We start from the raw sequence: 24460 nt of genomic DNA on the forward strand, positions 1-24460 counted from the left end.
AGAAGGCATCATCTAGGTTAGTTAACTTTCCTTTTGATGAGAGATCCCTTTTGATCTTTTTCTGACTTTTCCTTTTTCAATTTTAGAAACCTATGAGAACTCTCATTGAGGTCTTCTTAGGCAAGAATGAGATATTTTGTGGGTAATCACCCACTCTCCATTTTTAGAGACAATGCAATTTTGAAAAAAAAGGATTTGGTATAGGAATTTGGCTAAGTGTAGAGAAACAAGAATTGTGGAATTGGGGCTACTCATCCTCAACTAGATCTAGCATACCTTTGGGTAGTTGAAGGTTGGTTAAACTTTCCTTTGTATTGTTTTCTTTCATGTTGCATGTTATTTTGGAAAGGTTGTTTGTGTGGAAAAAGTTGTTCTCTTGCATTTTAGTTTGTGAAAATTATTACGCGTTATGTCTTTGTTTTCTTGTATGCATTTTGTGTTTTGGGAGTAACCAAGACCTCCTACTCTTGGGAGAGAGGATGTTCTTGTAGGTGGTAGAAGTATGACAACCCTCAAGTGAGAGGCTCTTGTTATGAGAGATCTCAAGGGATATTTATGTGACCCTTGCTGCATGGCCTTTTTATGCATTTGGGAAACATAAGGAGGGAAATAAGGCATGAATGCCTTGGGGGGCATAAGGATGTGGGGATTATTATACTTATGATATATATTTGTTTTCTATGAGGTGGCTTTGTGTTTTACCAGACTTGCAGTCTCCTCGGGGTATTTGGTCCACTACCACCCGTGTAAAATCATCACATTGTGTGGTGCAGTGTAGCCTTGGTTGGGAATATGTTTGTGATTGTTTTCCCCTACTTGTTGTGTTTGCATGTGTATAACCTGTCTAGGGCTTGGTTCTCCAAGCTCGGGGGTGGCTACTAGTTAGCCTAGGCTGGGAGTTGAGCACTCCATGGTCATAGCCTATGATTTATTTGCAGGTTGTTGGAATAAAAAAAGTAGAAGTTGCTGGGATTATGTGGTTGTAGAAAAAGATTTGGAAAATGGAATATTTACATTTTAAGTTGCAGCAATCTAAAGGGAAACTATGTTGTATCTATTATTTTTAAAGACCTCATTTATTAGAAATGAGAGATCCATTTGTAAAGTTGACAATAGTGTATTTTAAATATGTTTTAAAGAAATTTAATATTTTATTGTGTTATTTTGCATAAAAGAAATGAGTATTCTGGATTTAGTTTCTATAGTTCTGAAAATAACATTTGTTGTGTATATGATGTTTTGAAAAGCAAGAAATTTATTTTATCCCTTTATGCATTTTTTAAAAAAAATATTAGAAAAGAAATGAAATATATTAGCATGAATGTAGTAGGCTGGAAATAAAATATTTAGATCTATATGTGAAGAGCAAGTATAGTTTATTTGAAAACTGTCATTTTAAGTATTCGCAGAAAATAAATCAAGAAAAAAAAAAATCATGTCTATCTTTAAGATTTATTTAAATAATTTCTAGGTTTATATAGTTGTTGTTTAAACTTATTTAATTCTGTCAAATCCGAGTTATTTGTAGAAAATAAATCTAAGGATTAAATAAACTATCTCTATTTTTTTTTTAGTAGCAAGGCATTTAAAATAAAGAAAATATATACATAGACTTAAATCTGAAGACTCTATCTATTCTGTAAAAAAAAAAAAATGTTTTCAAAATAAAATATCAACATATAATTTCATATAGAGGTTGCCCTAGATTTATTATGCAACAAATATATATATATATATGTTTGTTTGTATTCATGTTTTTAAAATATACTTATTTATATAATATATATATATATATATATATATATATATATATATATATATATATATATATATATATATATATATATATATATAAATTTTATTATATTTAAAACAAACAAACAACAAAAATATTAATTAAACAAACTTAAAAAAAATATATATATATAAAAAAGGGGGTTTTCGGGGGGGCAAGCCCAACACACAGTGGGCGGTGCCCGACCACCACCACTGCTGTGTGTACACACAGTGGCGGTTGGGGAGAACCCGCCACCGCCTTCCCTTACACGCCACTACTCCCAATGGCCGCCGCTCATCAAAACCTCACCCCTGCACAATTCAAGATTCAAAAATAAATAAAACCCTAGCCTGGTTAGAGCTAGGGTAGTATGAGTGATATGAAATGAAAAATATAAAAGGTTTCTTTTTATATTAATAAAATTAGGGTATTTGAAAAGTAAAGGAAGAATTAAGAAATGAAAATAAATAAAGGGGCATTTTTATAATGTATTTTTAATTAGGGTTTGCATGGATAACTTATAATAAAGAGAAAACATATTTATTTATATATATAAATACATGTATATATATATATATTTATGTATATATATATATATATTTATGTATATATATAATTATACATAGAGTTTAAAATATAAAAGAATAAGACAAATTTTAGATTAAATAATTTATTAAGTGTTTATAAATTATATATGTTTTAATAAACATATGGACAATTAAATGTTTTGATAACCATAAGGATATTTTAAAAGAATGATGTTTAAAATTATATTATTATTTTTGGAGTTTAATTTGATATAGGTCTTTGAGTTTAAACTTTATATGAAAATATTCATTATGAATTTAATTGACCCTTTAGTCAATTTAGTTTAAACACTTTTTAATTATTGTTAAAATAAAATATAGACAATCATAAACTAAGTGCTAGGACTAATTTAATTAGAACCTAAAAACAAATAATGGTTATTGGAGATTAATTTTATCTTCATCAATTATGGTAGAGAGTTTTGATTTAATTAATCTATTGACTAAATTTGATGAGATAATAAATAAATTCATGTAGTATTCCACATTTAATTTTAAATTATTTTCATTTACTTGAGTTAGTGGTTAGAGTTAACTCGAGCATAGTTAAGACAAACTTGCTAGTGCATTTCATATTGGCAATTTTAATGTTTTAGGTAGTGAATTAATTTATTTTTTTATCCCATTCATGCCCAAAAGTTTGGGCATGACATCATCCACCCGAACCAACTGTCGAACAACTGCTATCAAATTCCATAATCCAAATATCATCAAAGCATTTAGGTTCAAGCATAGGGTTTTCATCCCGACCTTCAAAGGAAATCATGTAATTACCAAAGTCACATTCCTAATACAATATCTAGGACTTAGGATCATCAGAAGGAAACATAGTAAATTTTGCCTTAGTTTTAGGTTGTAGCACCACTTTTTATTTTCCTTTTGGAATAGTTTCCTATGACCAATCCATTTTAATTTCCCCACCCAAATCTTTACAAAAAATCTTCTTAACAACATGCCATAATTGGCAGGTATATCAACCACAAGAATAGTAAATTTCACCCTTTTACTAGGATGGGCCGCTAGAGCTACTTGTGCATCTTTAATTTGCCCAAGTAGAGGAATTTGTTTTGAATCCATGGAATAGAATCTACCAAATGTCTTTGTGAGGGATAGGCCTAAAGCTTTAGCTGATGGACTTGAAAAGCACTGAGAGGGGGGGGGGGTGAATCAGTGACACCAAATAAAACACTACTTCAAACACTAACCTATAGATGAACTTAACCAAGCATTTAAACAAAATAAATGCTATCCAAAATGACATAACAACATCCACAAAAAGTAAAGCATCCACCATAACACAAGTGTTTATACATGGAAAACCCAAATAGGTAAAAACCATGGTGAGATGGAACCACAAGTTAACTATCTGCAGTAATAGATAACTGTCCAATTAAGGTCTTACAAAGTGCTTTTCTAGGAGAGAAACTTGTTAGAGATCCCAAAGATTGATTAGAAGCTTATACCCTATTAAGAGTACTACCCTGTTAAGAGTAACCTTGATGGAGGATTTGAGAATCCAAACTAATGGATCACCTTGTTAGAGGATTTGTACAATGAAGCTTGTTAGAGCTTACCCGGTTAGGGGATTTGATTCTATTGTAATGATTAGAAAATAACAAGAATGGTTTGATCTATTTTAAGTAGCACAATACTTGCTTGATCAGATCATTCTAAGTACATTCAACACTGCTCTTCATCTTAACAGTTATCGCTCTTCAACAAAATCTTTCACTCTTGATTCATATCAGTATTCGCATAACATCATTCTTTATCACTTTCAAATGATTCCCTAAGATGTCTTAAATAGACATTCAAATCTTATGTCGGCCTAAGGAAATCAAAACACAATTTCCTAGGTGCAGTGTATCTAGACAAGTGATCAAAACTCATCACAAAAATGACCGCCAAGAAGTCGGTGCTGTTAAATCATCACAAAATCAAATATTAGTTAGAACAGTCAATACTAGTTGGAACAAAACATGTGAACCACTGTCCTAGAATCTTTCGCTTGATCTCCATCTTCATCTTTATCTTCATTTTGATGCCGAATTAGTGTAGCCATGGGTTATCTCTTAAGCACATACTGGTTGACACAAAGTACCGGTTAGAGATGAACCTTAAACATACCAGTTGATAGTGTAAACCAGTTAAAGTTACATCGGTAGTCAATGTAATCATATGTGTGTGTGAGAGTGTTTCATCAATGGCAACAAGTGATGAATACATTACAATCAACATCAAGCCAACAATCTCCCCCTTTGGCATTGATGGAAACACTTAGAAAATTTGTAGAGTAATACAATACGACTAAGAGTGCATACACAACAAATTTACACATATACTCATACTCCCCCTTAATGCAATACTCCCCCTTAATGCATGCATAAATACAAAATTTTCAAAAACACACATACATATTTCTTCTCCCCCTTTGACAAGAATGCCAAAATGAAAAAGTAAAATATATACATATATATAGAAAATCTATATCAAAGTGTTCAACATATATTAACAACTTAAAAAATTTCATGCATTGGCTAATCTCATAAAAATATCATTGAAGTTCTACTTCATCTGTGATAAAGAATTTTGCCATGATTCCAATATGTTAGCAGTATACTCAAATGTAGACATCAGCTGGGAATGGAATTCTTCCATTGAGTCTAGCATGCAGGTTTTAGGAGTAGCAAGAATAGCTTCTACATTGGAGTAGGCTCTCTATTGACCTATAATGTGAGCAGACTCTTGATCTCTTTTAGAGATTAGAATCTCTTAGCCTTCTCATTATCATTCCCGACCAATGTGTCATGAAAATCATCTACAGACCGGTTAAAGGCATGAATGGAGTCCTAGAGTGGGACATATGCCTTATATATCCTTTCCATTTCTTGCTCAGTTTCAACTTGACTCTTAGAAATGTTAGAATAAAATAAAGAAACATTGGAGGTAAAGGCAAGATACTTTCCTCTAGATTCAATAGCTTTTCTCAACAGACTTCCATTATGAGATAGAGACATTTTGCCACTTTCAATGTTCTTTGCCAGTTTATCTTCATATTTCTTCTTTTGGCTCTTCTCAGTAGACATTTGTGTAGCATCTTCAAGTGACTTGATTTGATCAGATGCATCTGCAACTAACTGACCAAGTTTGCTAATGGGTGTAGGAAGATGTGCAACAACTGTTTCTAGTAGTAAACCAGACAAAATTTCTATGACATTTTGGATTGTCTCTACTTCAATCCTTTGCTCTTTTAGTCTCTTCTTATGTGCTCAAGATTGCATAACATTAACAATCTTCAACATTTATGACGCGCTCAAAGTTTTCATATCAATGGGTCCTGAAATACTTAAAGAATCATCATCATCATCATCTTCAAGTAGTTTCTTCTTCGTTGGTTCAAGAGGTACACTTTTAATTATAGCTCTCTGTATTCTACTCTATTGTCTCTTCAGGTAACTGAGTGACAACTTTCTCAATAAACTCCTTTTGATTATTTTCAATGACCAGTGGAGATTGGGGTTTCTCCAGTCAATCTGTTGTCGATTCATTGTCCACTTCTAGTTGAATAGTCGGTTGATCAACTAATGTAACCTGTACTTTAGTAATTGAAGGAGGATCCATATCTTGTGCAGTGTTGACTTCAGATAGGTCCACTATGTTCTAAACATCTTCATCAACAAGAATAATGGAATCATCCTTCTTCTTGATTGGATAGACTATGTCAGGTTGAACAATCTCCTCTTCATCCATTTCTGGTAGAGGAACATCATCTGTAGTATTATCCTTATTTCTAGAGTCGATGAGTTCTTCCCTCTATTTGATTACATAGGCTATCAAATGTGTCTCAAACTCAATAACTACCCTTTTTGCATTAAGAAGCTTCAATCTTCTCATTTGAAATCAAAATATACTTTGTATTGCTCAATTAAAGCACTAATTCCATCTGAGGATAAATTGGGCAAATATTGTACAAATATTTCATCAATAATTTTCTTTTCCAATTGAATAGCTTCCTCCCATTTATCTAAAACAGTATTATACAAAGAGATTGAAATGTCCTTTTCCAAGTCACGCAGAAATTTGTTGTAATGACCTAAATAAGTTATTACCTATTGAATGACTTATTTCTACTCATCTTCAGTGAAAGAATCAAAATATTCTTTGACATTGTCATACCTATTTCTTCCTAGTGTCTTCATTTTTCTCTCAAAAACTGTGTTAGGTTTGTAGGTACCTATATCAATAGGTGTAGTTTCCTTTGGCACTACCTTTACCTTCTTGGATGTTTTGTTGGTTTCTTTTTTCCTTCTTTGGTTCTTCTTCAAAATCTGTTCTCTTAGACTCTGGTTGCAAAATCAATTTATGATTTCTCTTCTTTGGTGCACTCTCCTTCTTTACATATACTTTAGGTGATGGTTCCTTTTTAGTTAGGACACTCCGAGTCACCCTTGTGGTCTTTTTCATAGGAGACATTTCATCAGACTTCTTTTTCTTTCCTTTCACATTAGTTATAGGTACAGTATTGGTTTCTATTGGTACAACTTGGACTGCCACAATGTCCAATTTTGCCTATCGTTTATCTTTAGACGATGCTAACAAGGTATTAGCATAGCCAACCAGTAAATCATGATTAACCTCATAGCTCATATCTTCCATCTCTTCCTCTCTAGGCTCAATTGCTTGCATCAAGCAAAAGTCAGTGGTAATAGTTAAGACTATGTCTTTTGCAAAGTGTTTTACCAAATCTTCAGGTAATCTCATTCTCATGCTCATGTTTTTTTGAAATTCATTAAAATACTTATTCAAGGTAGTTGAAAAAGTATTCTTCATAGCCTTAATGTTGTTCTTGATCTATGCATTGACCGGTAGGTCTTTTGACCATTCAATGTCTCCAATTCCTGGTAGGAAGTTCTGGAAATAGAATAATAACCCAGCTAATAACTGACCATATTTGAAATTTTGAGTGTTGTCCTTCTTAATAGATTGCAAATTTTGAAATAATTGCCCTATGATGGCTTCACAAAGATCATAATTTGCATTATCAACAATCATTCTATGTGTGTTGTATGGATTTTTGTAGATGGAACACTCTTAAGTCTACTGGAGTAAAATACCTGGTATCCTATCACCATTGCTGCTAGTTTCATTATAGGGTCTCTAATATTGTTGATAGAAAAAGCACACCTATCAGATGTAGAACCGATTAATTTAAAGACAATATCCTTTGAAATCCGTCTCAGCATAGGAATTTCACCGGTTGAGAAATAACCAGTTACAACATGAATAGATTCCTTGGTTATTGTGTGAGTCCTTTCTAAATATATGTTCTCTCAGTGAACTTGACTCAAAATGATTTTGATGTGTTCTTCCTCAAAATCTTCAAGAAAGTAGCCGACATTATGAAAACCTTTTTCAAAAACCCTAGCATATTTTGTTTCAATCTTTCCATTCTTATCACAGAGTGATTTCAACTATGTATAAATGTGTAGAGTTCCTAAATCTTCTATCTTGCAGTCTATATAACTGGACAAGTCACCTTTGACCATAACACCACTCGAGACTTGCGACAATGCATTATAAGACATAATTTGGTCTTCCTTTAGAGCTTCCTCAGGCTCAACAGTGATAATCAACCTCTCTATAGACTTAGAAGTAGATGCCATTCTAGATAAGCAAGTTTCAAAGTGGTAAACTCAAAGAAATACCTTTTTTTCTTACACGTTGCTCCGTTTCCTGATTGAAATGCTCAAATGCACACCAGGTCGCCTCTCTACAACTTTCGATTCAACTTAATTTCTCTAATCACGAAACAATTCGCCAATTGACAACAAGAAAATCTAATTTGGCTCTGCAATCACTTCAAATTTCTTTCTCAAAAGAGTTAGGGTAAAAATGACAAAGTAAAATTTGTTTTTATCCTTTTTACCAACTGTAATAAATGCTTGCACTTTAGGTTACAAACCCTACTTTCACCACTCAATTGAAAAACCAATTGATAACACGTCAAAAAAAATTCACCAAAATTCATGATTCAAAAATTCTTTCCCGCTCATTTTTCAAGGGGTCTGGAGATGTTTTACCATTAAGCTCCCCTTAGCCATGCTAAAACAGGATTAAGTCACTAGTGCTGGGTTCTCTTCACTAGGTGAAGGAACAGTTTCTTCTCCAGGGGAGTCATCACTTTTCTTTTTCCAAATCTGATTCATATCCTCTCTGGTTTCCTCAACATCAAATTTTGCTTTCCTTTCTAATCCTTGAAAGAGTTGACCGGTTTGCTATTTCTTGATCTACAAATTATTTTAAGTGCCCCAGTTTGTTGCAATGGTAACAGACCATACCTGATGATCTCCAAGGTCTTGCATTTCCTCTTCCTATTTTTCTTTTGTAGTTCATAGCCACATGACCAAAGTTATTACAGAAGGTGCAAATAACATTTGTTACCTTTTCCATCTTTAATGGACTAAACCGGTTGTCGTAGTATCTTTGCTAGTTCAGGTTTACCCGATTATCAAAGTTCCTTATCTAGTCACCATTTGGTCTTGGATGCATGTGTGGTACAGGATTGTTTACTCCATATCTTCACTCAACATGTCTATGCCCATACATTCCACATGTGAAGCAATGACCTTCAAACATTCTTGACACATACCTAGCATTAGTATTGTAATTTGTATTTCTGTTAGGTTTGTCTCTACAAACATTTGCAGTATGACTAGGCTTATGGCAAACAAAGGAGATAAGTTTAAAAACCTTCTTACCAGTAGTCTTATTGACTCTAGGAGCAGTTTTGTTCTTTGGATAGTTGCTCTTTATACCAGAGGATTCACCTTTTTCAGTTGTATGAAAACCAAGTCTAGAGATATCACCCTTCAGTCTCTGTGATTGAATTTTTTCTTCCAGCATGGTAGAACTTTTGATGAACTTCTCTAATTTCTCATTGGCTTCAGTAATATTTTTGATGAGATCTTCATTATGCTTAGACAGGTTCTCTTTTAGAGATGATGTCAGCTCAAGATCTAGCTTTAGGTTCTCCTTTTCTTCTATTTCAGCAATCAAGTCCTCATGCATAGTGTCTTTTTCCCATTTGATATTTATAATCTCTTGATCTCTTTCCTTGATAAGATCTTCAATAGCTGTTTAGGCTTCCAATTCCTGACTCATGCGGATAGTGAGACCTTCTAGCTCTCTCCTTAGATTCAGTTTCTCACCATTCACCTTTTCAGCTTCATCTGCTAAAGCTTCAATATTGGCTTCATCTGAAGAACTATTATCAGATATTTTTAACACTTTTTCAGATAGCTCTCTCCTTTTGACTTGAGAAGCTTTCAATCTGCCCCTAAGGGATTCAATTTCATTTTTGCTAGCTTCTAGTTCTCTAGCCATCTCGAAGTAGCTCCTATCCCCCATGGTAGTTTCAAGACTCCCTTCTAAGCAGTTAGGCTTCAAAGAAGTTAGGCTCTGATACCAATTGATGGACTTGAAAAGCACTGAGAGGTTGTTAGGTCCCGGAGACAATTGAGAGGGGGGGTGAATCAGTTGTCTAATAAATTCAAACCAAAAACAACTTAACCAACTTAATGCTTAATACCAGTAAACCAATTAAGTATGTCGGTAGACAGTTTTCACAATTAATTGCTATACCAATAAAGATTAATGCATGAAACATAAACACAAAGTTGTCCACAACATAAAACACCAATATTTGTACGTGGAAACCTTGTAAGGGGAAAAACCATGGTGGGAAACCTTACCCACAATCAGATGATACTACTACAGATAGTAAGTGTACATAAATGAGGTCTGCACATGCAGAAAGGCCAACAACCTAGAGCTCACTACTCAATCACAAAATGGGAGTCACATTGCCTATAGTTGGATGCTTAAATCCAATAATAATGTACTGCACAAAATAACATCTTCATATGTTGGATTCAGTACTAGTGTAATGCTGATATGCTTCCACAAAAACCTAGCTTCACCTTCAAATGATGTCTTCATGTATAGCTCTGCTTAATCTCGCATATACCTTCACACAATCCCTTTTCACATTCCACATTTGATCTTACAAATAAGATCTTACATTTATACCATAACCTAAGACCAATTTTAGTAGGTCGGCCCTACAAGATATTACAATAAAAACATTTTACAAACAATATAATATCCAATGCAATAACTGATTGAACATGTTGGCTTAATGCATTTACAACAATAATTAATCATCTCCATAGCGTGCCATGCTGATCTGGAAAAGATAAACCTGTCGGTGTAACCCTAGACCTATTTGTCGGTAACAACAAATGTGCAACTATGAATATACTAGTGAACAAAACTCTAGGACAAGATATCTAGATGATGTCTTTGACATTGTCAAGTGTTTTCCATGCCATTCCAAGTGCCGGTGATCATTATATCTTATCGGTGAACCATATACTAGTAACTGTGCAATAGTTACTTGTTTGCCAGTGAATGTTGTTGGATCTCCAAAGTGCTAGTGTTTTAGTAGGCATTGACATCAATGACAAAACCATACCAAAATACCAACAATCTCCCCCTTTGGCATTAATGACAACACAAGATGGAAAAACCATCAAAGTGCCAAAACAGAAATGCCAAGTATGAAAAACCAACAATCTCCAAAAAGATTATAACCAGAAAGTAATAATCTCTCCTAAGTAACAATCTCTCCCCCTGGGAGCAACATGTGTTTTCCAAAGCTTTTCATTACCAATCTCTCCAAAAGATAATGTGTTATTCCATAGATATCTCTCCCCCTTTGACATCAAATGCCAAAGTCATATACAAAATACCAATCAAATCAATATACCAACTACTCCCCTGAGAAGTAGCTTCCTCATCAAAGACCAGAGTAAAATATTTCTCTTCTAATTCTGTCGGTTGATGGCAATCATCAACTGTCTAAGTCTCTACCGGTGGTGGTATGACTCCAAGCTGATCTTTTAGATATTCAAAATTTTTCTTAGGCAAAGGTTTAGTGAAAATATCTGCAATCTGCTCTTTAGTAGTCACATAAACCAGTTTTATCTCCTTAGCTTCAACATTTTCCCTTAGAAAATTTAGTTTGATAGAAACATATTTGGTTTTAGAATGTAATACCGGATTCTTAGATATATCAATTGCTGCAGTGTTATCACAATAGATAGTAATAGGTTCCTTGCATTTTACCTTTATGTCTTTCAACATTTGCTTAAGCCATAGTACCTGTGTACAGTTAGTTGTTGCTGCAATATATTCTGATTCTGCTGTTGATAAAGATGTACAACTTTGTTTCTTACTCAACCAAGAGACTAATCTTTTTCCAAGAAAGAATGCTCCACCGGTGGTGCTTTTTCTATCAGCCACATCTCCTACCCAATTTGCATATGTGTATGCACATAATTCAAAGTTTTCATCTCTAGGATACCATAATCCAATATTTATAGTGCCTTGTAAGTACCAGAAAATCCTTTTTACTGTTGATTCATGATTTTCTCAAGGATTACTTTGAAAAATTGAAACAATACATACTGCATTCATAATATCAGGTCTGGTTTGTATCAAATACAGTAAACTTCCTATCATAGATTTGTATCTAGTTAGATTAATAGGTGTAGATTCATCCCTTTATGATAATTTGTCATTTGTTTTTATAGGTGTGCTTACCGATTTAGAGTTCTCCATCCCAAATTTCTTTAGTAACTCTTTTAAGTATTTTGAGTGACTCAAGAATATACCTTTATCAGTCTGTGAAATCTGCAATCCTAAAAAGAATTTTATTTCTCCAATCATAGACATTTCAAATTCTTGCTGTATTTTAATAGAAAATTCCTTACATAATCCATCTTCTCCTCCAAAGATTATATCATCAACAAATACTTCTATAATCAAGATATCATCATTAGTTACTTTATAATATAAATTGTTGTCTGCATTTCCTTTAGTAAAACCAATCTTTAAAAGATACTTATCCAATCTTGCATACCAAGCTCTTGGGGCTTGTTTTAGTCCATAAAGAGCTTTTCTTAACCTGCATATCATATCATTGTTATCTGTCAAAGAAAATCCATTAGGTTGTTCAATATATACTTCCTCTTCAAGATCTCCATTCAAAAATGCAAATTTAATATCCATTTGATAAACTTTGTAGTTCTTGTGTGCTGCAAAAGCCAAGAATAATCTGGTTGCCTCAATTCTAGCTACCAGTGCAAAGGTTTCATTGTAATCAACTCCTTCTTTCTAAGAATATCCCTTACACACTAGTCTTTCTTTATTTTTGACAACCTTACCATCTTCATTAAGTTTTTTTCTAATTGCCCCATTTGGTTCCAATTACATTTTTATCTTTAGGCTGGGAACTAATGTCCAAGTGTTGTTTTTCTCAATTTGTTCTAATTCTTCTTCCATAATTTTAATCCAAAATTTATCTTCACATGCCTCATTAACAGATGATGGTTCAATTTGAGAAATAAGACATACCTCTTCATTTGCCAATCTTCCTCTTGTCATAACTCCTTTAAACTTGTTTCCAATTATCTGATCTTCTGAATGATTCAGTCTTACATATCGGGGTGTCTTAGTTTGTTTTTGTTCCTCAATTACTATGGAATCCTCAGATGGTACTGGGGTAACTGGATCTTTATTCTATAATGGTGGATTTATAGTAGGTTCATTTGTCAAAATTTTTGTTGCCAATTCAGAGTCTATATACCTTGAAGTTCCTCTAAATTGTTCATCAATCTTTACATTTGTACTCTCAACAATTTTCTCCAATCTTTTGTTAAAACATCCATATGCTTTTCTCTTAGAAGAATAACCAAGAAATATTCCTTCATCACTTCTATGATCAAATTTGCCAATATACTCATCTCTTCTGATATAACCTTTACTTCCAAAAATTCTGAAATACTTAAGAGTAGGAGTATTACCAAACCATAGTTCATGAGGGGTCTTACCGGTTTCACCTTTGATGTGAACTTTGTTAAATGTATAGACTGTTGTGTTGACTGCTTCTCTCCAATATACATGTGGTAGGTTTTCTTCTAATGACATACTTCTTGCTGCATCCAAGATAGTTTTGTTTTTCCTTTCAACAACTCCATTATGCTGTGGTGTCTGAGGTGCTAATAGTTGTCTTCTGATTCCATTCACTTCATGGGATGTATTAAAATCCCTAGATGTAAATTCACCTCCTTGATCTGATCTTAAACATTTGATTTTCTTACCGGTTTCATTTTCTACCATTGCTTTGAATAGTTTGAACTTTGCAAGTGCTTCTGATTTTTCTCTGAGAAAAGTAACCCAACACATTCTAGAATAGTCATCAATAATTAGCATGAAATATCTATCACCTTGTAAGCTTTTATTTCTAGCTGGACCACATAAATCAGTGTGAATCAAATCAAGAGCATTATTTGATTTTTCTGGAATACTTTTGAAACTAGTTCTAACTTGTTTTCCAAATTGACATTCTTTGCATACTATATTCTGAGGTTTGACAATTTTAGGTAAATCTCTAACTGCATTAGTAGTACTGATCTTTACCATGCAATCAAAGTTTACATGACAGAGTCTCTTATGCCATAACAAACTTTCATCTATATGTGTAATTAGCATGTCTTTTCATTGTTATTCAAATGAAAGATATTACCTCTAGTCTGATTACCGGTTGCAATTTCCAAACCAATCCTGTTCATGATTTTGCATTTTACATTTTTAAATTGTAACTGAAATCTTTCTCAACTAATTGACCAACACTCAAAATATTATGCTTTAATCCTTCAACATAGTAGACATTTTCAGTGTTATGCTTACCATCAAGAGATATTGTACCCTTACCTTTGATTGAACAAGCTTTGTCATCTCTAAATCTTACTAAACCACCATTGTATTCTTGAAAGTTCAAGAATTTACCTTTGTCTCTTATCATATGATGTGAGCATCCTGAATCAATGATCCATTCATCCTTTACTTCAACTTTAGCTGCTAGAGCCTATACTACCGGTTAAGTAGTAGGTGTTGGTTGATCTTCTGTTATAGCAACAAAAACCCATCCATTGTCTGCTGGATCCTCATTAGAATCATCAGTCACACCTTCATCAGCAATGTAACAAGATTTGTCTTTATTCTTCTTAAATTTGTATCTCTGATATTCAGGATTAGGCTTGTATGTTCTTCTAGCTTCTTCTCTTAGTCTAGCATGTCTATCAAAGAATCTCAAAGCCATATGACCAATCTTATTGGAGTTAAAACATTTAAAGGGTGCTTTACCTTCATACTTACTTCCAACTAGACCTTTAGACATTTTCCTTGCAAATAGTGCTTCAAGTTCTTCAAGTTCTTCATTTTCTTCATTTTCTTTCCTACTTTCTTCAAGTTCTCTTGCATAAAAGGCTTTCCAATCAGATTTGTCAAATGATGGAGCAGATGAAGTTGATTCTTTAAAGGCCAAATTTGTCTTTATAGTAGCAATAGGACCAAATTCTTCAATTTCAAAAGCTGAAAGTTTTCCAATCAATGTATCCCTAGTTACTGATGTATTAGGCATTATTCTTAACTCATTTATAGCAATGAATTTCTTTTTATATGCTGGTGGCAATCCTCTTAAAACTTTTGAAACAATTTCATCCTCACTTAAGGGTCCTCCACAACATTTAATACCCAAAACAATCTCATTTACTCTTTCCATAAAAGCATAAATCCTTTCATCTTCTTCCATTTTCAGATGTTCATACTTGACCCAGAAGCTTTCAATTTTTGCAATTTTGACTATGAAATCTCCTTCATTCAGTGTTTCCAAATGATCCCAAATAGCTTTAGCAGTAGACCTATCTGATAGTCCCATGATTTGTTGATCTGATAATGTGCTCAAAAGTGCTTCTCTTGCTTTGCAATCATTTTCCTCATCTTTTGTCAAGTTAGCTGGATTGGGCTGACCAGGTATAGCAGCAATATAACCATTCTTTGTAAATTCCTAGATGTCTTTTCCAATGCAATTCAGATGTGTCTCCATTCTAATCTTCCATATGCCATAGTTAGTTCCATCAAGTTTAGGACCGTCCTTTCTAAAATAGTTAGTAGACATTGGATCTCCTCAAGCTGTTAAACTTCTGCAAAAGAGGACTAAGCTCTGATACCAACTGTTAGGTCCTAGAGACAACTAATGGGGGGGGGTGAATTAGTTGTCTAATAAATTCAAACCAAAAACAACTTAACCAGCTTAATGCTTAATACCGGTAAACCAGTTAAGTATGCCGATAGACAACTTTAACAATTAATTGCTATACCGGTAAAGATTAATGCATGAAACATAAACACAAAGTTGCCCACAACACATAACACCAATATTTATATGTGGAAACCCTGTAAGGGGAAAAAACATGGTGGGAAACCTTACCCACAATCAGATGATACTACTGCAGATAGTATGTGTACATAAATGGGGTCTGCACATGCAGTATGGCCAACAGCCTAGAGCTCACTGCTCAATCACAAAATGGGAGTCACAGTGACTACAATTGGATGGTTAAATCCAATAATAATGTACTGCACAAAATAGCATCTTCATATGCTAGATTCAGTACCAGTGTAATGCTGATATGCTTCCACAAAAACCTAGCTTCACCTTCAAATGATGTTGTCATGTATAGCTCTACTTAATCACGCATATACCTTCACACATTCCTTTTTCGCATTCCACATTTGATCTTACAAATAAGATCTTACATTTATACCATAACCTAAGACCAATTTTAGTAGGTCGGCCCTACAAGATATTACAATAAAAATATTTTACAAACAATATAATATCCAATGCAATAACCGATTGAACATGTCGGCTTAATGCATTTACAACAATAATTAATCATCTCCATGGCAAGCCATGCTGATCTAGAAAAGATAAACCTACCAGTGTAACCCTAGACCTATTTGCTAGTAACAACAAATATGCAACTATGAATATACCAGTGAATAAAACTCCAGGACAAGATGTCCACATGATGTCTTTGACATTGCCAAGTGTTTTCCATGCCATTCCAAGTGTCAATGATCATTATATCTTACCGATGAACCATATACCAGTAACTGTGCAATAGTTACTTGTTTGCCGGTGAATGTTGCTAGATCTCCAAAGTGCTAGTGTTTTAGTAGGTGTTGACATCAATGACAAAACCATACCAAAATACCAACAGAGGGGTGGTGAATCAATGACACAAAATAAAACACTACTTCAAACATTAATTGATAGATGAACTTAACCAAGCATTTAAATGAAATACATGCTATCCAAAATGATATAACAACATCCACAAAAAGTAAAGCATCTACCATAACACAAGTGTTTATACGTGGAAAACCCAAATAGGTAAAAACCACGGTGAGATGGAACTCACAAGTTAACTATCTGCACTAATAGATAACTGGCTGATTAAGGTCTTACAAAGTGCTCTGCTAGGAGCGAATCTTGTTAGAGATCCCAAATCTTGATTAGAAGCTTATACCCTGTTAAGAGTAACCTTGATGGAGGATTTGAGAATCCAAACTAATGGATCACCTTGTTAGAGCTTGCTCGGTTAGGGGATTAGATTCTGTTGTAATGATTAGAAAACGACAAGAATGGTTTGATCTATTCTGAGTAGCACAATACTTGTTTGATTAGATCATTCTAAGTACATTCAACACTACTCTTCATCTTAACACTTATCGCTCCTTAACAAAAGATTTCACTCTTGATGCATATCAATATTCACATAACATCATTCTTTATCACTTTCAAATGATTCACTAAGATATCTTAAATAGACATTCAAATCTTATGTCGGCCTAAGGAAATCAAAACACAATTTACTATGTGTAGTGTATCTAGACAAGTGATCAAAACTCATCACAAAAATGACCACCAAGAATTCGGTGCTAGTAACTCATCACAAAATCAGATATCAGTTAGAACAGTCAATACTAGTTGGAACAAAACATGTGAATTGTTGTCCTGGAATCTTCCACTTGATATCCATCTTCATATTTATCTTCACTTTGATGCCGACTTAGTGTAGCCATAGGTTATCTCTTAAGCACATACCGGTTGACACAAAGTACCGGTTAGAGATGAACCTTAAACATACTAGTTGATAGTGTAAACCAATTGAAGTTACACCAGTAGTCAATGTAATCATATGTGTGTGAGAGAGTGTTTCATCAATGACAACAAGTGATGAATACATTACAATCATCATCAAGCCAACATTAGCTACCGTAGAAGGCATGATATTATCTAATGCACTAGATTCTATAATACAATTACTAAGCTTGTGACCATGACAAACACATACACATAGAAAGGATCAGGCTTTGGGTCAAATGAAGGAGAAGAATCATTGGGCTCTTTTGCAATCAAATCAAGGGTAGGCTTACTCAACTCAAACAAAACACATGAAGCATCTTCTAGAGTAACCAATATATCACCCCCTCTTTATGAATCGGATTCATACTCTAAGAAGTGGATTCCAAAGTCGCCAGGCTACTCAAAATTTATCCCATCATCTACAATCTCTTCCACATTTTCTCTTATATTAGTCATTTGCATATATAGTACCATCTCTAGACAAGAACCTCCATCATGGTCATCTGTCAAATGAAAGATACACATATTGCCTTTTCCAGGAGGAGCTTCAATAGCAAGCCTCTGTTGCACAGGTGGGAGTTGTAATGTCTTATTACTAGCATTTGCTAGCTGATTATAATTTCTTTTGGGAATATCTTGGTAAGGCTGCCAAAAAGAGCTATTAACTTTTGGCAATTGTCTCTTCAAGGTGATAACATCATTGACTAACCTTTGTATCATTGGGTCAAAAGATGCTAAATGTTGAGCATTTATGTTTGAACCTCTTTCTTCCATTTACCAGCTATGATTAAATCATCCTCTAACTCAATAGCTAATGTTTGGGCTGCTGCCAGATCAACTACCCTTTGTCTCCTGAGGTGAAAGCCTATATTAGGGGGCATAGAGTTAAGAAAGAAACACTTTTGATTATCAACAAAAGGTCTTTTATTCATTGGAAATTTATTGACAATCTTATTATACTTGGCTACAAACTCTCTCATAGGTTTGTGAATTTATTTTTTTAACTGAGTCTGCTGAAAAAGAAGAGAATGCTCATCCTTTGCACTTTTGAAACTAGCTTCAAATCTTTTTCTCATATCATCCCAAGTGGCAATTGAACCATTGGGTAAATGATAGAACCATTCTGCCGCATCATCAGTTAAGGTTTGTACAAAAAGTCTGACAACCACATCTTCATGTTGAACACCCAATACACCACATGGTACATTAAAAGAATTCAAATTCTCATCAATTGATTTTTTTCCATCTCCATTGAACTTAGGCAGATTATCTTTCACTCCTTTGGGAAGGGCATTTAAATTAGATCTCAAGTTCAGGGGTCCTATAGCAACTCCCCATGACCGAGCCATTGAAAAGGTGAAAGGTACAAGATTAATGACAATAGGCAAGGTAGTTCCATGCAAGATTAGGGCTTGACAAGTAGAGGATGTGAAAGTTCTTGGAGAGGGAGAAGGTGGTCTACTTCTAACTCGCCTTACACAAGGGGGAGTATATTAGAAACTCAAATCTTGTAACTCCTGAAAAATATGATCAACAACTCCTTCTCTCCTTAAGGATCTGGTATATCTCCTAGACTCTAGTCTATTGTAATATACAATTCAACAATGATTTCCTGCTTGATTCAATACATTATAAACAAATCACACAACGAGACAATTTATTGCATGAGATAGTCATATTTTCCTCATGTTTAGGTGATTGTTCTTGACTCAATTTCCCTGGCAAAGTCGCCAAAAATATTATGGTTAACAGATTTGTCCTTTGATAAAACTAACATAACACCACTCTATTTCCCCTTAAAGAACAAAACATTAACCAAATAGTTGGGTAAGCTTGTGAAAGTTTCCCTCTGAATTTTTCTAAGGTACAACTCCCTCTTTAGATTTTCAGTGAATGAAAACAAGAAAATAAAATATGCATATACTTTTAACCAGAAAGTACGAAAGGCATTTTCACATCTACACATCACTATGTTGTAAATGTAATCGTTTAAATATCAAGTTCTCAAATGAAAAGTTCATAGACTTTATTATGTTTCACACTTCTCATTCAAAGAAACTTTCAGACTTAATTTCTCCTTAAGTGCATAACATTTCATAAGAAATAAAATAATATTTTGATAGAAATGAACTCTAATAGAAATTCAATTTCCTTCATCAAACACATAGATTTGAGACTTCCAAAATAATCACTTTCATTCATTCATAGATAAATGAGTATTCATTTTTGAAACATTAGGTAACTGCAAAATAAAATCTATCAAGTCTAAAATCCAAAAAAATCTCGGACCTTCACATAGTCTTTTTAAAAACATATAAATAGCCACAGATCGGCTAACTGAAGTTTAGGGAAACATGAAGTTACATAACTCTACCCTTAAGTCAAGATTCAGTTCTAAAAACATAACCAGAAAAACTAACTTTTGAACTATCCTATAATTCATCACAAAACAACTTCAAAGGCCTGCACGGCTGAGATCGCAGCTACGGAGCGGGATCTTCAGGCTGGTTCTACATTGTACTGGTGACACGTTTCCAGTCTAAATGAACAGCCGAAAAGTTTTGTATAACATTAAAGTTTGGAATTCTGATGTGTGCAATCCTCTGGTGCCACATTTCCTTGTCTTGTTGAACCTGGGCCACGATATCCGCATGAATTCCCAAGTGTTTTATGCACAAGAAAAGGAGGGATTCAATCTTCGCCATAGTTGAGAAGTCATTTGTTGTTAGAGATTTTTCTTCCCTAAAATAATTAATTTTCCCTTCAAAAGATTGAGTAATGACTTCCAGACTTTCTATGGTCTTCCCATCCTCTTTCAGACATTTAATCCCTATGCACTTCAAATCATTCTGCATAGGTAGAATGAGTTAAGCTAACTCATTTCACAGTTTACCAGATTCTTCACATCCCTGTTCTACTACAAAATTTTGCCACTCAATGTTTTTCCTGCACACATAGAGGATATTATCATCCAGGCCATGTACTAATTTTTCTGACAGAAACTTCATGATGTTATACTTTTATACATCAACCATTTGAGGTACCACAACTCTGCATTTGGTTTCTTCCTTCTTCTAATTGGCAATTTCTGTCTCTAGCTCTTTCATTACAATTATGGCATTTTCATACACCTTGCTCAGATTTTTGAAGTATTTTGTGCTGAATTGAGTGATCCCTTCCAACCACTCTAGGAAAATCTAAGTCGCCATCTTACTCTTGTGAATTTGGCCTAGAAGTTTTTGATTAACAGGCAACTTAGGATCAAATGACATGGGCAGCTGTGAAATCGACTGAGCATCAATATTATGAATAGCATCTATGTACTCTACCATATGCCTCAACATTTCCTTGAGATCCTACTTATCCTTCTCATCCTTCCATGCTCAGTTTATTAATTTTGGTGGAGGCTTCCAAATGGTGTACATCTACTACACGCATTCTAGCACCCAAATTAACTCTTTCAACATTGAAATCTTTTGCTGATGGATTTTCTACTTCCTTATCTGAAACAGGGCAAGCTATCTCAGTATTCCAATTACCTGTATCTTGATCAAAATATATTTTTGAAACTGTCTTACACCTTTTAGATTTTGGAGTTTTAGCCAAGAATTTTCTAACCATATCTTCAATAGGAATCGAGATAGGAACAACATTTCTCTTTTTGCTACTAAGAGCGGCGTCTAACCAGTGAGGAGTAATGGAACCTGCATCTTTCTTTGCTTGGGACTCTCAACACTTAGACTAGCCAAGATCAATGAACCTTTAGTGCATTCTTCTTCTTCTTTTCCAGGCTCTTCAATATTTCCAACTTCCAAGGTGGTATCTCGATGTTTTGTTCTGCCATTCTACTCTAAGTTTTAGAGACCCTTCAAAATCCACTATACTTTCTGGCAACTTTTTCCACTTGCTCTTTATTCTTGACTTGGTAATACAAGTTGGAAGTTGGCTATCAAGAGACTTATTTAAACCTTTGATAGTATATACCTCAATTTTAACCTTGTCACCACCTGCAACACAAGTTTTAACATATTTATTAGACAACTTTTTGAACAGGAGAATCTTTGATTACTAGTTTTCCTACTCTTTGTTTTTGTAGCCACTCCTCAGTTCTACAGATAATAGGGAATGTTCTCATTTGAATATGATCTTCCTCCTTCTTATCCTAGTCTATCTCAAGGATTGGGGAACCCTGTACTTTTTCTACATACTATGGGTCAATCAAACCTTTACCATTATACACAATTCTCGTTACATTCATTTTGAGCTGAAAGGAAATAATCTGGTCCATTGTGAACCTGAAAAATGTTCTCTTTCTCACTTCAAATTCAACTCCGCAATCCTCCCAAAAATCTTCAAGTTGCGAAACATGAGATAAACTCTCTTTAAGAGCTAAATGCACCTGAGCATAACCTTTGTTGTCAAAATTTGGTCTAGTTGCATAGTGTTGAAGGTTAAGCTTTTTGAAATCAACCTCCAGGTTCAAAGCATAAAAAATAGAGTGACAAATATAATAACCCAGCTCATCTGGAAAAGAAACACCTGAATCTTGTCTAGCTAGAGTCTTCTTGTCAATATGAGAAAATTGTCTGCACAGTTCAATTAGTACAAAGCAATCAAGGGAAAACCTTGGTAGTCTAAATGGTTCTCCTTTGAACCCTCCAACCCTGATATAGGTGAACTGAGGATACTAGATGAAATAACTTCCATATGTACTCATTAGCTGCATAGCCTCATCGGATAATTGCTTGTTCACATTTCCTTGTAGTTCATAAACCAATCTCCTTGCAAACACATCATGAACTCTTTTGAAATCCTCATGACATTTTTGTAGCTGAAGGTGTGGATGGTAATCATAAATTCTCATTCCATCAACTCATTCTACATAATGTAGACCTGGCCAAGGTCTGACACATGCCAAACAATAAAACAAGTATGAGGACATATAACAATTCTTATTTCTGAGGCAATTACTTAGCCCTTCATGCAATCTCTCAGCAATTAATTATGCCCAATTTATATATCTCTTCTCATCCAATATGACCTGGATGAAAAAGTACATCCAGTCTTCCCAATAAAATGCCTAGTGGCTTCCTTTTACCTTATGCAACAAAATGAAAATGTCCCTCACTTCTTTAATCAAATTCTCTCTTGTTAAGGGATTGGGAAATCTGGAACCACCCTTATGAAATTTCAAGAGCCAATTTCTGGCTATAACACTTATGTATTGGGTTTTATTTTTTGAGAAAAACTCAAATGAGGTGGTTATTGTCCAATCTTCATATGACTCTTTAGTGAGAATTTTAAGGAAGGCCATAATAGTTTTTCTATTCAGATTCAACAGGACAGCCCCATTTTCATTTTTGATACATCTGTGTTCGGGGTCATACTTGTTCATGCACTCAAGTACTAACTCGAGGCACTGTAAAGAAGAAGGCAAAATAGAAGCTTCTATTAACCCACTATCTACAATCCTTTCGAACATGGGTGAGCCAGTGGAATTCTTAGCTCTTTCTAAAAATTTATCTAAATCACCATGAGCTAGGGACGTATCCCCAAATTTTGGAAGGGAGCAACTAACACTTGATTCTGGCCCTAATTTTGGTGGAATGGGTCTCATTTTCAAAACCAAAATAGCCTGCAATAACACCTACTACAGCTACTACAACAAAAAATAACAATTTCTTCCTTGAAGCATGAAAATGATAGATATGGCGAAGATTTTTAACTCACCTTTTATGCAACTGAGTGTCTACTAATTCTAAGGAAATTACCTCTAGTGTCGAACCTCCACCTTTCTTAATTTCTTTTTCATGAAGATACAAATCTTTTTTGTACAAAAAACAATAAATGGCTAAAAATCTAGTTTCATGATTACCACAACTCAATCACTCATGTTGAGTGATGGCAGAGATGACACTTCTGACACTTGCTATTATTACATAACACTTCGCACGATCTCTTATCAAAAAAAATGATTACCACCTTAAGTGAAAAATCTTTTCAAAAAATCACCAAGATTCCTAGAATATTCCTTGCATGCTGGTCATTTCCCTTGGCTTCTTCTTTTTAAAAGCTTCCATTTTAAATATGGAATCTCTAAACCATTGAGCCAATGAACTATCAAACCAAGGAAGGTTTAGCGATTCAAGTTAATTCCCCGCATGAGCTTTCTGCATAAGTTAGACTTGACACAACTAAGACATAATATATATATATATATAAAGACTCAATGAACCAATGAACCGATGAACTACTAAACTAAACCCCAGGTTAAAACAAAAGGTTCAAAGAGATGAACTATTTAGACATAGAGACACATCGGCCTAGACAAACTGATTATGCTAAAGTTGACACACATTATCTCGGCATGAATATTCCAATACAGGGAAAAACTAATGAATGCATAAATAGGGGGTAACACCAACTATGATAAATGATGATGTAGAGATGGAACAAGATATTTTGAAGATGTCATCATAACATCTAAAGATGATGATGCAACTCCATAGGACATAACATCAAAGAGAATGTGAATATCCTTAATAGTGTCCTCTAAGTTTACAAGATATGACTCATAAAACAAACCATTAATGTCTGTCAAGTACTCATCCTAGGTAGATGCATCTAGAAAATATTGAATAGCCTATTGCATCGAAGTAGTGGAAGCTCTCAAAGAAGTGACTCTAAAATTAGAATTAGTAGCATGAGCTATAGATGCAACAATATGTGGAGTATATGGGTGTCTTCAATTGTAGATGCAACAATAGATGAAAGAGATGTGTACACACAAGCTAAGGTAGTAGGTGTATTAGTATTGTTCAAAGAAACATCACGACTTGATGAAGATTTAAAGTATCCATGCAACTATTGGATGACAGTACAAGTAGTGAAAGGGAAATTAGTGTTCTTTATGTGATAAAAAAATATCTCAAACTATAATACTTAGTATTTTGTAGATCTCAGAATTTTTGATAAACC

The sequence above is a fragment of the Cryptomeria japonica genome, chromosome 6 (genome assembly GCF_030272615.1).
Source record: "Cryptomeria japonica chromosome 6, Sugi_1.0, whole genome shotgun sequence".
NCBI lineage: Eukaryota > Viridiplantae > Streptophyta > Pinopsida > Cupressales > Cupressaceae > Cryptomeria > Cryptomeria japonica.